The sequence below is a fragment of the Saccopteryx leptura genome, chromosome 5 (genome assembly GCF_036850995.1).
Source record: "Saccopteryx leptura isolate mSacLep1 chromosome 5, mSacLep1_pri_phased_curated, whole genome shotgun sequence".
Lineage (NCBI taxonomy): Eukaryota > Metazoa > Chordata > Mammalia > Chiroptera > Emballonuridae > Saccopteryx > Saccopteryx leptura.
The window spans coordinates 51,328,454-51,343,987 of record NC_089507.1 but is presented as its reverse complement, the minus strand read 5'-3'; the positions used below and the strand labels follow the sequence as shown (position 1 = coordinate 51,343,987).

The window sequence follows — 15,534 nt, the reverse complement described above, 5'->3', positions numbered from 1 at the left end:
TCTCCTCTGCTTACAGGAATGGAGGGGGGGAGGATGAGGCTGAGAGCCCAGAGAGGACCTTACATAGGGAAAAGAGCAGAAACTACTGCTCACAGCCACTTACCTGGCGACCAGGGAGCAAGGTGTGTTGAAAAGACCAGCTTATCTCCCCAAGTGGAAAGGACAGGGAAAGGGACAGACTGTGAGGGGCTAAGGAATGCAGGAAACGAACTAAAAAAGCTGACTCATCCGTGCTGGAGGCAGCCATAGCTGGGGGAGGGACTGAACCTTTCACAAAACAGAGCTGAATTGCTTCCGGATCAGAGATCTCCGGACGTCTATCCAGCTCCAATCACTGCAACAAGACACAGCTGAAAACAAGAAGTGGGAAGGAGGGGCAGTAACTCAGGTCTCCATGGAAATCTGAGATACACCTCCCCCTTCTGAAGCTGAGAAAACACCCTGCTCCCAGTGAGATTAGCTGGCTAAAGAGGCCTTCAGAGTCTCAGGTTACACCCATCGCATTCCTGGATACAGTTTCAAGGAAGCCACCTGCTGAGATCAGTAAACAAGACTATCACCTGTTAAGAAAACAAACAAATCAAGACTTCAAAGCTGCCCAAATCCAAAAGTGGATTACAGATAACAGCTGATACCAACCCAAGAAGACCTAGAAATAACACAACTGAAAACTGGAGACAGACAACACCAAGCCTAGACTCAACCAACTCTACAAATAAAACATGAGAAGACAAAAAAGTGCAATCCAAATGAAACCACAAGTGACACCTTCAGGAGATGAACTGAGTGATATGAAAATAATCAGACTTCCAGATGCGGAGTTCAAAATAATGATTGTAAGGATGCTTAGGGATCTTAGAACAACAATGGATGGTCACTATGAACACCTAAATAAAGAAATAGCAAGTATAAAAAAGAATCAGTCGGAGATGACAAATACAATATCAGATAAAGACCACAATGGAAGGAATTAAAAACAGGATAGATAGAGCAGAGGATCAAATCAGCAAATTAGAGGACAACTGGAATGAAGGCACGAAAACAGAGAAGAAAATAGAAAAGAGACTCAAAAAGTCAGAGGAAACCCTTAGAGAGCTCTGTGACAACATGAAGAGAAATAACATCTGCATCATAGGGGTTCCTGAAGAAGAAGAAAAAGAACAAGGAATAGAGATGTTGTTTAATCATATCATAGCTGAAAACTTCCCTAAATTAATGCAAGAGAAACTCTCACAAGTCCAAGAAGCACAGAGGACTCCATTAAAGAGAAGCCCAAAGAAACCTACACCAAGACACATCATAATTAAAATACAAAAGCTAAGCGATAAAGAGAAAATATTAAAAACTGCAAGAGAAAAAAAAGTTATCACCTACAAAGGAGCCCCCATAAGGATGACATCTGACTTCTCAACAAAAACACTTGAGGCCAGAAGGGAATGGCAAGAAATATTCAAAATAATGCAGAACAAGAACCTACAACCAAGACTACTTTATCCAGCAAGGCTATCATTTAAAATCGAAGGAGAAATAAAAAGCTTCACAGACAAAAAACAACTCAAGGAATTCATTACAACCAAACCAATGCTGCAGGAAATGTTAAGGGGCCTGTTGTAAACAGATCAAAGTGGGAAAAGAATATAGCAAAAAAGGAATATACCTTTAAAGAAGAAAATAGCAATAAACAACTACATATCAATAATAACCTTAAATGTAAATGGATTAAATGATCCAATCAAAAGACATAGGGTAGCTGCGTGGATAAGAAAACAGTACCCATACATATGTTGTCTACAAGAGACACACCTTAGAACAAAAGACACACATAGATTGAAGGTAATAGGATGGAAAAAAACATTTCATGCAAACGGAAATGAAAAAAAAAGCTGGGGTAGCAATACTTATATCAGATAAACTGGACTTTAAAACAAAGGATATAGTAAGAGATAAAGAAGGCCACTACATAATAATAAAGGGAGTAATCAAACAGGAAGATATAACTATTATAAATATCTATGCACCTAATATAGGAGCACCCAAATATATAAAGCAGACTTTGATGGATTTAAAGGGCAAGATCAACAGCAATACTATAATAGTAGGGGATTTAAATATCCCACTAACATCACTAGATAGATCCTCAAGAAAGAAAATTAACAAAGAAACAGCAGACTTATTGGAAACACTAGATCAACTCGATTTAATAGATATCTTCAGAACCTTTCACCCTAAAGCAGCAGAATATACATTCTTTTCAAGTGCTCATGGTACATTCTCTAGGATAGACCACATGTTAGGGAACAAAAGTGCTCTCAACAAATTTAAGAAGACTGAAACCATATCAAGCACTTTCTCCAATCACAATGGCATGAAACTAGAAATGAATCACAACAGAAAAGCTCAAAAATTCTCAAACACATGGAAACTAAATAGCAGGGTGTTAAATAATGAATGGATTAAGAATGAGATCAAAGAAGAAATAAAAAAATTCCTAGAAACAAATGACAATGAACATATAACAACTCAAAATTTATGGGACACAGTGAAAGCAGTGCTGAGAGGGAAGTTCATAGCACTACAGGCACACTTTCAGAAGCTAGAAAAAGCTCAGATAAACAACTTAACCCTGCATCTAAAAGAATTAGAAAAAGAACAGCAAGTAAAGCCCAGATGTAGTAGAAGGAAGGAAATAATAAAGATCAGAGCAGAAATAAATGACATAGAGGCTAAAGAAACAATACAGAGGATCAATGAAACTAGGAGCTGGTTCTTTGAAAAGGTAAACAAGATTGATGAAACTTTAAGTAGACTCATCAAAAAAAGAGAGAGAGGACTCAAATAAATAAAATTAGAAATGAGAGAGGAGAAATAACAACTGACACAACAGAAATACAAAATATTGTAAGAAAATACTATGAAGAACTGTATGCCAAAAAACTAGACAACCTAGATGAAATGGACAAATTCCTTGAAGCATACAATCTTCCAAAAATGAATCTGGAAGAATCAGAAAACCTAAACAGACTGATTACAACAAATGAGATCAAAACAGTTATCAAAAAACTCCCAACAAAGAAAAGTCCGGGGCCCGATGGCTTCACAACGGAATTCTACCAAATATTCAAAGAAGAACTAACTCCTATCCTTCTCAAACTATTTCAAAAAATTCAAGAGGAAGGAAGACTTCCAAGTTCCTTTTATGAGGCGAGCATAATTCTGATTCCAAAACCAGGCAAAGACAACACAAAGAAAGAAAATTATAGGCCAATATCTCTGATGAATATAGATGCTAAAATCCTCAACAAAATATTAGCAAACCGGATCCAACAATATATGGAAAAAATCATACACCATGATCAAGTGGGATTTATTCTGGGGAGGCAAGGCTGGTACCATATTCGTAAATCAATCAATGTGATTCATCACATAAACAAAAAGAAGGAGAAAAACCATATGATAATTTCAATAGATGCAGAAAAAGCATTTGATAAAATCCAGCACCCATTCATGATCAAAACTCTCAGCAAAGTGGGAATACAGGGAACATACCTCAACATGATAAAAGCCATCTATGAGAAACCCACAGCCAACATCATACTCAATAGGCAAAAATTAAAAGCAATCCCCTTAAGATCAGGAACAAGGCAGGGGTGCCCCCTTTCACCACTCTTATTTAACATGGTCCTGGAAGTCCTAGCCACAGCAATCAGACAAGAAGAAGAAATAAAAGGCATTCAAGTTGGAAAAGAAGAAGTAAAATTATCATTATTTGCAGATGATATGATATTGTATATAGAAAACCCTAAAGTCTCAGTCAAAAAGCTACTGGACCTGATAAATGAATTCAGCAAAGTGGCAGGATATAAAATCAATACTCAGAAATCAGAGGCATTTTTATACACCAACAATGAACAGTCAGAAAGAGAAATTAAGGAAACAATCCCCTTCACAATTACAACCAAAAAAATAAAGTACCTAGGAATAAACTTAACCAAGGAGACTAAAGACTTGTACTCGGAAAATTACAAAGCATTGATAAAAGAAATCAAGGAAGATACAAACAAGTGGAAGCATATACCGTGCTCATGGTTAGGAAGAATAAACATCATTAAAATGTCTATATTACCCAAAGCAATCTATAAATTCAATGCAATACCAATTAAAATACCAATGACATACTTCAAAGATATAGACCACATATTCCAAAAATTTATATGGAACCAAAAGAGAACACGAATAGCCTCAGCAATCTTAAAAAAGAAGAATAAAGTGGGAGGTATCACACTTCCTGATATCAAGTTATACTAAAAGGCCGTTGTACTCAAAACAGTCTGGTACTGGCATAAGAACAGGCATATAGATCAATGGAACAGAACAGAGAACCCAGAAATAAACCCACAGTTCTATGGACAACTGATATTTGACAAAGGAGGTAAGGAAATACAATGGAGTAAAGACAGCCTCTTTAACAAATGATGTTGGGAAAATTGGACAGCTACCTGCACAAAAATGAAACTAGATCACCAGCTTACACCACTCATAAAAATAAACTCAAAATGGATAAAAGACTTGAATGTAGGCCGTGAAACCATAAGCATCTTAGAAGAAAATATAGGCAGTAAGCTCTCGGACATCTCTCGGAGCAATATATTTGCTGATTTATCTCCATGGGGAAGTGAAATAAAAGACAGGATAAACAAATGGGACTATATCAAACTAAAAAGCTTTTGCACAGCTAAAGACAACAAGAACAGAATAAAAAGACAAACTACACAATGGGAGAACATATTTGACAATACGTCTGATAAGGGGTTAATAACCAAAATTTATAAAGAACTTGTAAAACTCAACACCAGGAAGACAAACAACCCAATCCAAAAATGGGCAAAAGAGATGAATAGATACTTCTCCAAAGAGGACATACAGATGGCCAATAGGCATATGAAAAAATGCTCAACATCACTAATCATTAGAGAAATGCAAATTAAAACCACAATGAGATATCACCTCACACCAGTCAGAATGGCGCTTATCAACAAAACAATACAGAATAAGTGCTGGCAAGGATGTGGAGAAAAGGGAACCCTCCTGCACTGCTGGTGGGAATGCAGACTGGTGCAGCCACTGTGGAAAACAGTATGGAGATTCCTCAAGAAACTGAAAATCGAACTGCCTTTTGACCCAACTGTCCCATTTTTAGGAATATACCCCAAGGACACCATAGAACGGCTCCAAAAGGAGAAATGCACCCCCACGTTTGTGGCAGCATTGTTCACAATAGCGAGGATCTGGAAACAGCCCAAGTGTCCGTCAGAGGACGAGTGGATTAAAAAGCTTTGGTACATATATACTATGGAATACTACTCAGCCATAAGAAATGATGACATCAGATCATTTACAATAACATGGATGGACCTTGATAACATTATATCGAGTGAAATAAGTAAATCAGAAAAAAAACTAAGAACTACATGAATCCATACATAGAAGGGACATAAAAATGAGACTCAGAGACATGAACAAGAATGTGATGGCAACAGGGGTGGGGGATGGGGGGAGGGGGGATGGGGTGAAGAAGGAGACAGGGGTTGGGGGAGGGGAGGGGCACAAAGAAAACCAGATAGAAGGTGACAGAAGACAATTTAACTTTGGGGGAGAGGTATACAGCACAATCAAATGTCAAAATAATCTAGAGATGTTTTCTCTCAACATATGTACCCTGATTTATCAATGTCACTGCATTAAATTTAATAAATAAATTTTTTTAAAAAGTTACTATGTGAGGCCCTGGTCAGCTGGCTCATTGGAGAGAGCATGAGCCCATAGTATGGATGTCTAGCACTTGATTCCTGATCAGGGGACACAAGTGACTATCTGCTTCTCTCCCCCTCCCTCTTTTCCTTCTCACACTTTTTCCCTGCCGCAGTCAGTTGCTTGGTAGGTTCGAACATCAGCCCCAGATGTGTGTTGCCAGGTTGATTTCAGCCGTGGAGCATGAAGGAGTACATCTATCTCCCCTCCTCTCTCATACAAAAAAGAAAAAAAGAATGAGAGAAGTGCAACGTGGAGTTTGCTCTTATTATAGTATAGAAGGCAAGAACACATATCACCTAATTCTATCTTGTCATTTGCTCCATTTTCTTGCAGGATTTCTAGAGTACTGTACACACTACAGATATTCTCAGTAAGGAGTTAAATTTTAACTATAACATTAAACAGGAAATGACAACAGTCTGAAAGGTGTCACACAGTTTAGGCTTGGCAGGTGATCCAAGTCTCTCTTAACTCCCCTGAATTTTGGAATAGGCCCATTGACTGTGTTTCTCAAGGTGATACTGAAAGAAAGGGTGCCCAGGGCTCACCAGCTGCATCAGATTCAAGCCAGTACAACAATTGAAAAAGAAAAACCGGTCTGTGAAAAGGAAAGAAAAAAACCTCGCTGGTCAGCTGGGCCCTGCTACAGTCTAAAGCAGGAAGACATAAAAGAAAGGATGCACGTGGGTTCAGCCCTCAAGGTGACCTTGTGTTTTATAGAATGTGGTCCAGAAATTACCCATAAAATAATCGCTTCTCCTGAATGAAGAAGAAAGAAATATAAGAAAGAATCAACCAGAAGCAAGCCTAGCATGGGACAGTTTATGAGACCTTCCCCACTTCCTTTGACATAAAAAATGATAGTCTCTGGGTATTTGCTAATGATTTTTAATTTCCTAGCTACTGTAAGTTTCTCCTTATATTAACTTGTTGAGAACTATAATTTAGCACTAACACAGTAAACAGATGTTTAACACTTGTAAACTAGAATCTAGCATGGTAGTAGACTGAGAAACTGCTTGGCTATTTATGAGTAAACCATGTTAGTGAATGCTGTCACTGCATTGTAGCATGTTGACCAGGAGTCCCCAAAATTTTTACCCAGGGAGCCAGTTCACTGTCCCTCAGACTGTAGGAGGGCCAGACTATTAAAAAACTATGAACAAATTCCTATGCACACTGCACATATCTTATTTTAAAGTAAAAAAAAAAAAACAAAAAAAAAAACCCCGAAATGTGAAGCCAGTGTCCACAGCCACCATCACAGCTGCCTGACCCATGCAGGTTCGCATTGGATTCGGACAGTCAGTAAAGAAACAACAGAGCCAAAAACTGATGGGCCATCATCTTTAATCCTAGCTTGCACCCAGCGGGCAAGTAAAAACACACTCTGGGCTCCAAAATCCACTCATTCAGTGCTCACAAAGCTACTGACTTATCTGAGTTTCCTAGAATCAAAGGTTTCTAGCTCATCAGACTTATTCACCTCTGTTCCCCATCTCCTTCCTTTTCCCTGTACAAACTGGCTTCTCACTCAACACTCCGCCATCTTGGCTGCTTCTCCTGGCCTCCTCCATGTGGCCTTTCTCTGCTCTCCTCTCTGCTCTCTCCTCTAATAATAATCTCAGGAACCAAGAGCAAGCTCCCATTCTGCCCCCATTTTATAGTGTAGAAATCAAAACCTTTAATCCAATATACAAAATAAGGAAGTCTCTAATACAAAGTTGCTTATCTGGGGCATGATGGGATTGTACCACCCCACATCAAAAAGGGTGGGAAAGGCTTAATCCTAAAACCAAGCTCCAGGCTACAAGGATCTTGCCTGCCCACAGCCTGCCCCCAACACACATTAATATCACCTGGGCGACGGCCTCCACGTGGGCAGTGCCATCTTTAACAAAGTGAGCATAATATATTTTATCTGCCGAACAGAGAACAAATACAATATTTAAAATAAAGAACAAGTAAATTTAAATCAACAAACTGACCAGTATTTCAATGGGAACTATGGGCCTGCTTTTGGCTAATGAGATGGTCAATGTCCATTTCCATATTTGTCACTGCTAGACATAACAAGTGATATGACGCACTTCCGGAGCCCTGACGCATGTGTCACTAGAAGTAGTATTGTATGTGAGCAACGCTGCTACATACAGTGCTCCTCTCACTGACCACCAATGGAAGAGGTGCCCCTTCCAGAAGTGCAGAGGGGGCTGGATAAATGGCCTCAGGGGGCCGCATGTGACCCGCGGGTCATAGTTTGGGGACCCCTGATGTTGACAGTTGAATAAAATTTAGTATCATCATATTTCATCTATTCAACAGGTATACTATTATTTATGAAGTGCCACTGGGTTTTCCTTTTCAACATTTTAAGAGAATCTTTAGTGCTACCTAAAATGATAATACAGAATTTATGTAAAAATTATACTTGAAAGTGGTGATTAGGAACTCATAACATAAAAGAAGCTAAACATATTAACAAGAATTATTTATAATTATTAATACATTGTTAAATATCAGTATGATTTAATTCTTCCAAAGTGCTGATTGCATCAATATTGTAGAAAAGATGTAAAACTATAATAAAATAACTTCTAAAACTGGTGAATACAAGTAAACCACTTCCTCATCTTTCAAAAAGAAATAATCTGGTGAACATTAAAACTGGAAGATGAAAGCTCGTATAATAAATAATGATAACAAAATAAATGTGCCAATTATTAGTAATTTGCCAGTTTTCTAATACAATTATCTATCTACCTAAACATTTTTATATGCTTGAATTGCTCAGTATAATCTCATTAGTGTAATTTCTAAGTGTGAAACATCATAATTGCATTCATACCTATAGAATATAAAAATAAGTACATATAATACATGTATATATGTCTCTTACACCAGTGTTTTATTGGTTCTCATTCTCTATATGTCTTGTCCTCATTTCCTTATCCGTAATAACTAAGTGGTTTAGCTAGATGTCTCCTAATCTATTTAGATTTCTGGCATGCTGGAACTCTGTAGTTTGACTCATAAAGTATGTTACTTTTTTACCCTAACTGGTGATACGGAGATATGATGGCAAAAAACCAGACACCTTAGGGCCAAATACTCTGCTCTATAAATGGATCCCCCAGAATGACCTTCTTGGTAAGACTCTGGAAGACACATAAGTCAGCGTCAATTTGACCAGAGTGATAACCACTTCACTGGGAAAGAAATGTATTAAAATTTCTTATTGAAAATCTCAACAACAAAAATTAAGCCTCCTATCTGTATTTCACAGTCCTAGGGGTAAAGGATAAGATATAATATTTGGCATTTTATTTTACACTGCCACATTCCTTATGGCCACAAGCAAAGTATCTTTATTTTATGTATAATTACCTCTCATAGAAAATAATAACTCAACATGTCTTCAATTATCACTCTCCTAATTCTTTCCTTACATCAATCATTTAACCTACTGTAAGGGTGTACAGGTGCTTTTGCAAATTACTAGCTCTTTTATTACTCATAATTCTGTACTTTCCATTGAAAAAAAATTCAAAATATTTTTCTGAAGTAATAACATGTTCATTATATGTAGTTTTTCCTTTCTCTGATTCCTGTGCCATCTCCATCACATTGCCTGCTGCCATGACACCTGACATGTCAGACTCAGCGACTTCACTATTTAATTAAAAGAATATATCCTAACATGACCCACAAGTTTTATTATTGCATACAATTTTTTTTACCCAGAATATTTCTTTCAATTTATCCACTGCCAACTCATATTCATTTCCAAGTGACAAGAAACACACCAATCTTCCATATAAACCTTCACTATCTCTCCAGCAGACTATTAATACAATCTAAATAATCTGCTACTAAATACATTGTCTCTCTCGTTGCCTTTATTATCCAACTCTCATTTTATATCAAGACTTATATTTTGTGATTTGCTGAAATTCACCCAATTCTAGGTTATCCAAAAACTAAAGCCTTTATCACTCATGGTGGAACCAATGGCATCTATGAGGCAATCTACCATGGAATCCCTATGGTGGGCATTCCCATGTTTGCAGATCAACCTGATAACATTGCTCACATGAAGACCAAAGGAGCAGATATCAGGTTGGACTTCAACACTATTTCAAGCACAAAATTGCTCAATGATTGAAGACAGTCATTAATGAACCTTCGTTAGTACCACATATTTCTTAATAGATAGTGTTTTTCGATAAGTTCTTTCTCAGTGGTGCCTATCACTCTCCTAATTCTTTCCTGCTTTTCAGGCATGAATTTTGACATTATTTATATGATTTAACACATCTTAAAACAACTTTCATTTCTGGCCACACATTAATTTTAAAGTTGTACTTTAACAGCATATATTTAATAGGTAACCAACTGATACTACAGTTTTCTCCTCCAATTATATAATGTTATATAGATAATTGTAATGACAGAATTTTAAAAACATTATAGAGTATATAGAAAAAAGAATGATGAACTAGAAAATAATCATAAATTTCTTTAATTCTATACCTAAAATTCCTGAAACTATAGATCTCTTATACAAAAAACTTTTCTATTATAATCATTTTAACAGATTTTATGAGATTTTCTTTATATACCAAAATATTCACCTGTTAAAATAATAACAGTCAAAAGTATATAGCTTATTTACAGAGCTATGAAATTATCACCATAACATAAATTTAAGATATTTTCATTATCCTCAAAAAAACATGTAAAATGCCTTAGAAGTCACTCATTAGCTTCTCCCAAGACACCACTAATCAACTTTCAGTCTATATAGATTATATCTTTGGGACATTTCATAATAACAGAATCATATACACATATTGATCGACTTATGACCTATGCAACTTATGACCATTCGACTTTACGACCACAATCGCTAGCCATGACTGCTCCGCATCTGGCAGAGCAAGCGTTGCCCAGCTAGGCATACGACAGTGTGGACCAGCTTCCAGCAGCACTACCATCTCCATGTGCACCATTTCAACTGTTATCCCAGACTCGGTACAGCAATTTGTGTTTTGTGTCTTGGATATTTTTCATCAAACTCCTCCCAAGATGTCTATCAAGAGGAAATTGTCTTTGCAAATATTAAACCAGTCGTACTGGTAATGTAGTGTTTTACTTAAACCTGCCAAATATAAAAATAAGAAACAAAATGGTGTAGAGATAATACAGATGACATAAAATGAACAAAGAAAATTATGATATATAACAATAATGAAAGAAAATTATGATAAAAGATGACTTAAAGATTGTTTTAACATAATTTCACAGTACTGTACATATAGCCTATTCAACTTACGACCAAATTGTGTTATGACTGGTCTGTCAGAACCAATCGTGGTTGTAAGTCGAACACTAGCTGTAATACATGGTTATTTGGAACTGGCTTCTTTCACACAGCCAAATGTTATGCGGTTTCAACCTTGTTGTAGCTCTGCAATGCTAAATAATATTCTATGATCTAAATATAACACATTTAATTTATCCAATTATTAGTTTGTGGACATTTTAACTGGTTCCAAGTTTAGCTATGTGAATATTGCTATTTATAATTTTGTGTGATCATATGTAAAAATTTCAGTAGTTATAGCATACCTAACAGACTAAATCATTTAAACACAAATAATATCAGAGTGGTTTCTAAAAATAAACTATATATACTATTCAGAGGTGCATAAGAAGATTGCAAAAAGGCAAAAAAAAAGATCTATTTGAACAGTGAATATAAAAAATTCACCTATACTATTTATTAGACACTGTCAACCAGAAGTACTACTAAAAATAAAGATAAGAAATTTATAATGCGAAAATTATTAATCTTTCAAAAATATGAATTTTAATTGTAAACCCTTACAAATAAATACTCAATGAAAGAAGTAAAATAAGCCCTGTTGAATAACTGTTGGTTAGAGCACTTTCAAAGTGCAAAGGTTGCAGTTTGATCCCTGGTCAGGGTACATACAGGACACATTGATGTTCCTATTTCTTTCTCTCTCTCTCTCTCCCACTGTTGTCAAAATCAATAAATAAATAATTTAAGAAAATATGGAATAAAAGTAGACAAGAAGAAACACCAAAATGCAAGTCTTTGCCTGACCAGGCAGTGGTGCAGTGGATAGAGTGTCGATTTGGTATGAGGAAGACCCAGGTTTGCGACCCTGAGGTTGCCAGCGTGAGTGCAGGCTCATCTGGCTTGAGCAAAAAAATAAATAAATAAATAAAAGTTCACCAGCTTGAACCCATGGTTACTGGCTCAAGCAAGGGGTTACTCAGTCTGCTAAAGGCCCGCGGTCAAAGCACATAAGAGAAAGCAATCAATGAACCACTAAGGTGTTGCAACAAAAAACTGATGATTGATGCTTCTCATCTCACTTCGTTCCTGTCTGTCTGTCCCTGTCTATCCCTCTCTCTGACTCTCTCTCTGTCCCTGTAAAAAAAAAATGCAAGTCTTTAATCATAATATGATGTTTCTAGAGATTTTTTTCTATAATATAAAAAGATGACAAAATAAATACATAAAAAATTTGAACCACAATTTTAAAATGCAATGCATTTTACAGCAATGGAGAACATTTTTTTTTTCACTGCAAAGGAATAATAATAGAACTGAATACACATGATGGGACAAAACCAAGACTCAATATACAAAATTTTCAAATCATTCAGAGTATATGTCCAACCAGATTAGAATTCAATTACAAACAAAAGGAAAGTTAAACTAAAAAAATAAAATAAAAAAATTCTAAATTTTAGAAATTAACTCAGAGTCAATGCTGAAGTCATAATCATACATGTATGTTCTTGGAAATTTCTCTTCTAGGTATATATACAACAAATATATAAACATGTAATTCAAAAGACATCTACAAAAATATTATATCAGCATTAGTAGAAATGTCTAAAAAATATTAGCAATCCAAATAGGCATTGAACATTATGAAGCAATAATCTGTGCTACCTCACATATTAGATATGATTCAGAAATAGAATTTGCCAGAAACTGCTATAGAAAACTCAAAAATGGTTACCAGAGAGAAGGATGCAGAGGCGGAGAGAGTAAAGAGGGACAAACATATATCCCACATTTGTGGGATATAAAAGTAAGATTTATGGACATAGATAAAAGTAAAATTGTTACCCTAAGGGAGGGGGAAGGGAGAAGGGGAATAAAGAGAGAAAAGTATACAGTGACAGAAAACGATTTGATTTTGGCTGATGGGTACACAATGCAATCAACCGTTCAAATGTTATAGAGACGTTCACCTGAAACCTATGTACTGTTATTAATCAATGTCATCCTATTAATCAATGTCATCCTGTTAAATTTAATTTCAAATTTAAAAAAAGACAAAAATAAGCATTGCTATAAGATTCCAAATTATAAATAATAAAAACTAATCTATAATGTTAAAAGTAATGATAGTAGTCAATTTGACAAAGGAATTTAAATAAAAGGGATTAGTGGAAAGGTAAAAAACAATGAAGAACTTATACTAGCTTGTGGGATTTTACCAGCATTGAGGTAGTAGTACTAATTTAGTTCACTGTTATTTACTAAATAATTATGAAATTTTGAGCTGTTTACTTCAGATATGTGCATTTGTTTTATATTTTTCACAGTGAAATTAAGGGTATACTCTATAAGCTATTGTTTTGTTGTGCTGTGTTTTGTTTTGTTTTGAGGGGGCAGCAAGTTATGTTCAAAGACTGATATCTGTCTTTGCTGGGAATTCATAAAGGACAGGGTCATGTGGAAATTAAAATAAATTCACAAGTAAATAGTATACAGGATAATATTTTTTAATATGCTGAAGAAAGAAATAACTTGTACCAAAGGAATGACTGGTGAATCACACTATAGTTCCAGGCAAGGGGAGAGTAAGGAATCAAGTTCAAATTTAATAAAGAATTAATGACCAACTAAGGGCTGATTTCTAGCTGCCAACACAAGAGTAACAGTCCCCAGCTGCTAGAGCAGGTTGCAAGGGACCAGCATTGGAGGCTGGCTGCTTGCAGGTTTATCACCACTTTCTAAGAAACATGTGTCACCAAGAGAGGAAGGAAAGTCCGATGTGTCTGGAGAGCATTTAGGTTAGTGAAGAGTCACCCAGCCCAAACCAAAACTCTCAGATAGTCTCCACAAACTCTCAGCATTTTATAGTCTAAATGTTTTCTTGCCATAGTTGTTTCTCCATATCTTCTTACCAATAAGCCCACAGGGTGGTTGTTGGGGAATTCTGCTTAGGAACAAATACCAGATGCAGAATGACTTGCTGTAAGGACTTACATCAAAGCACCTTTTTTTGTCTTTGTCATATACAAATAGATTAAAACAGCTTCACTTAAGTCATAAACAAGTGGATTTGAAATAAATCAATGCACATGTATTTAGAAACCTTGGAATGAAATAGTGAAAATAAATCAAAAACATGGAAACAATGCCTATGGGCCCTATAACTGTGGCCAGGAAAAGCTTTTCTGAGCCATGACATTGACATCAAGGCCTCCCTCAGAAGTTGAAAGCAGCCTTGCTGTGTCTCAAGGAAAACTGCTCCACGGGAGGGACAGAGGACAGAGCACAAAGGGACTGATGAAGAAACACACTTGGCAGCTTCAGTGAAAAAATAGCCACAATACAAAGTGCATACAACAGAGTGTGCCTAGGACAAAGTCATAGGAGAGGAGGTTGCCAGGATCTGTCCACTGTCAGAATGTAAAATTCAGTTAAGTAAATTTGAAGAAATCATTGGCTATATTAAGCAATTCATGAATTGGGCAATATGCCATTAGCAACTACAAGGGCACTCAGAGGGACTGTACAAAATGGAAGGTTTGTATAGAAAGAAGGTTGTGGCAGGGGGAGTTATTAGCAAAAAAAAAAAAAAGATATTTTGTAAACACAGTCATTTTTTTCTTTTTTTTTTCTTTCTTTCTTCTTCTTCTTTTTTTTTTTTTTTTTTGTGTGTGTGTGTATTTTTCTGAAGCTGGAAACAGGGAGGCAGTCAGACAGACTCCCACATGTGCCCGACCGGGATCCACCTAGCATGCATGCCCACCAGGGGGCGATGCTCTGCCCATCTGGGGTGTCGCTCTGCCGCAATCAGAGCCATTTTAGCTCCTGAGGCAGAGGCCACAGAGCCATCCTCAGCTCCCGGGCAAACTTTACTCCAATGGAACCTTGGCTGCGGGAAGGGAAGAGAGAGACAGAGAGGAAGGAGAGGGGGAGGGGTGGAGAAGCAGATGGGCGCTTCTCCTGTGTGCCCTGGCCGGGAATCGAACCTGGGACTCCTGCATGCCAGGCCGACGCTCTACTACTGAGCCAACCGGCCAGGGCAGCATTTTTTTTTTCAGCAAAGAAATGTCAAGGGTTTTATCATACAGATTGCCTCTTCTTTCCAGGGAAGATGGAGGAGGCCCAAGTGACACATTACTTTATTTTTATTGATCAGAAAATTCAAGACTGGTTGATTGAGATTATATTTCTGGGAGAAGTTGAATTTTCTAATAAATCAGGCATTAAATCTAGGTTTTGAATCATGGTCTTTTAGCAAGAATGATGTCAGACAGGATCTTGTAGGCCAAAAAATTAATTGGAATTTATTCTCAATAAATTGAGAAGCCAGATTAAAATATTGAAAATAAAAATGTCATAAACTTATTTGTTTAAAAACAATATTATTGGCCCTG

At 36.5% G+C, this 15,534-nt stretch overlaps 1 pseudogene; it reads left to right on the top strand.

Moving 5' to 3' along the window:
• Positions 1-15,534, top strand: part of LOC136406170 (UDP-glucuronosyltransferase 2B31-like) — a 35,024-nt pseudogene that overhangs the window by 17,209 nt on the left and 2,281 nt on the right.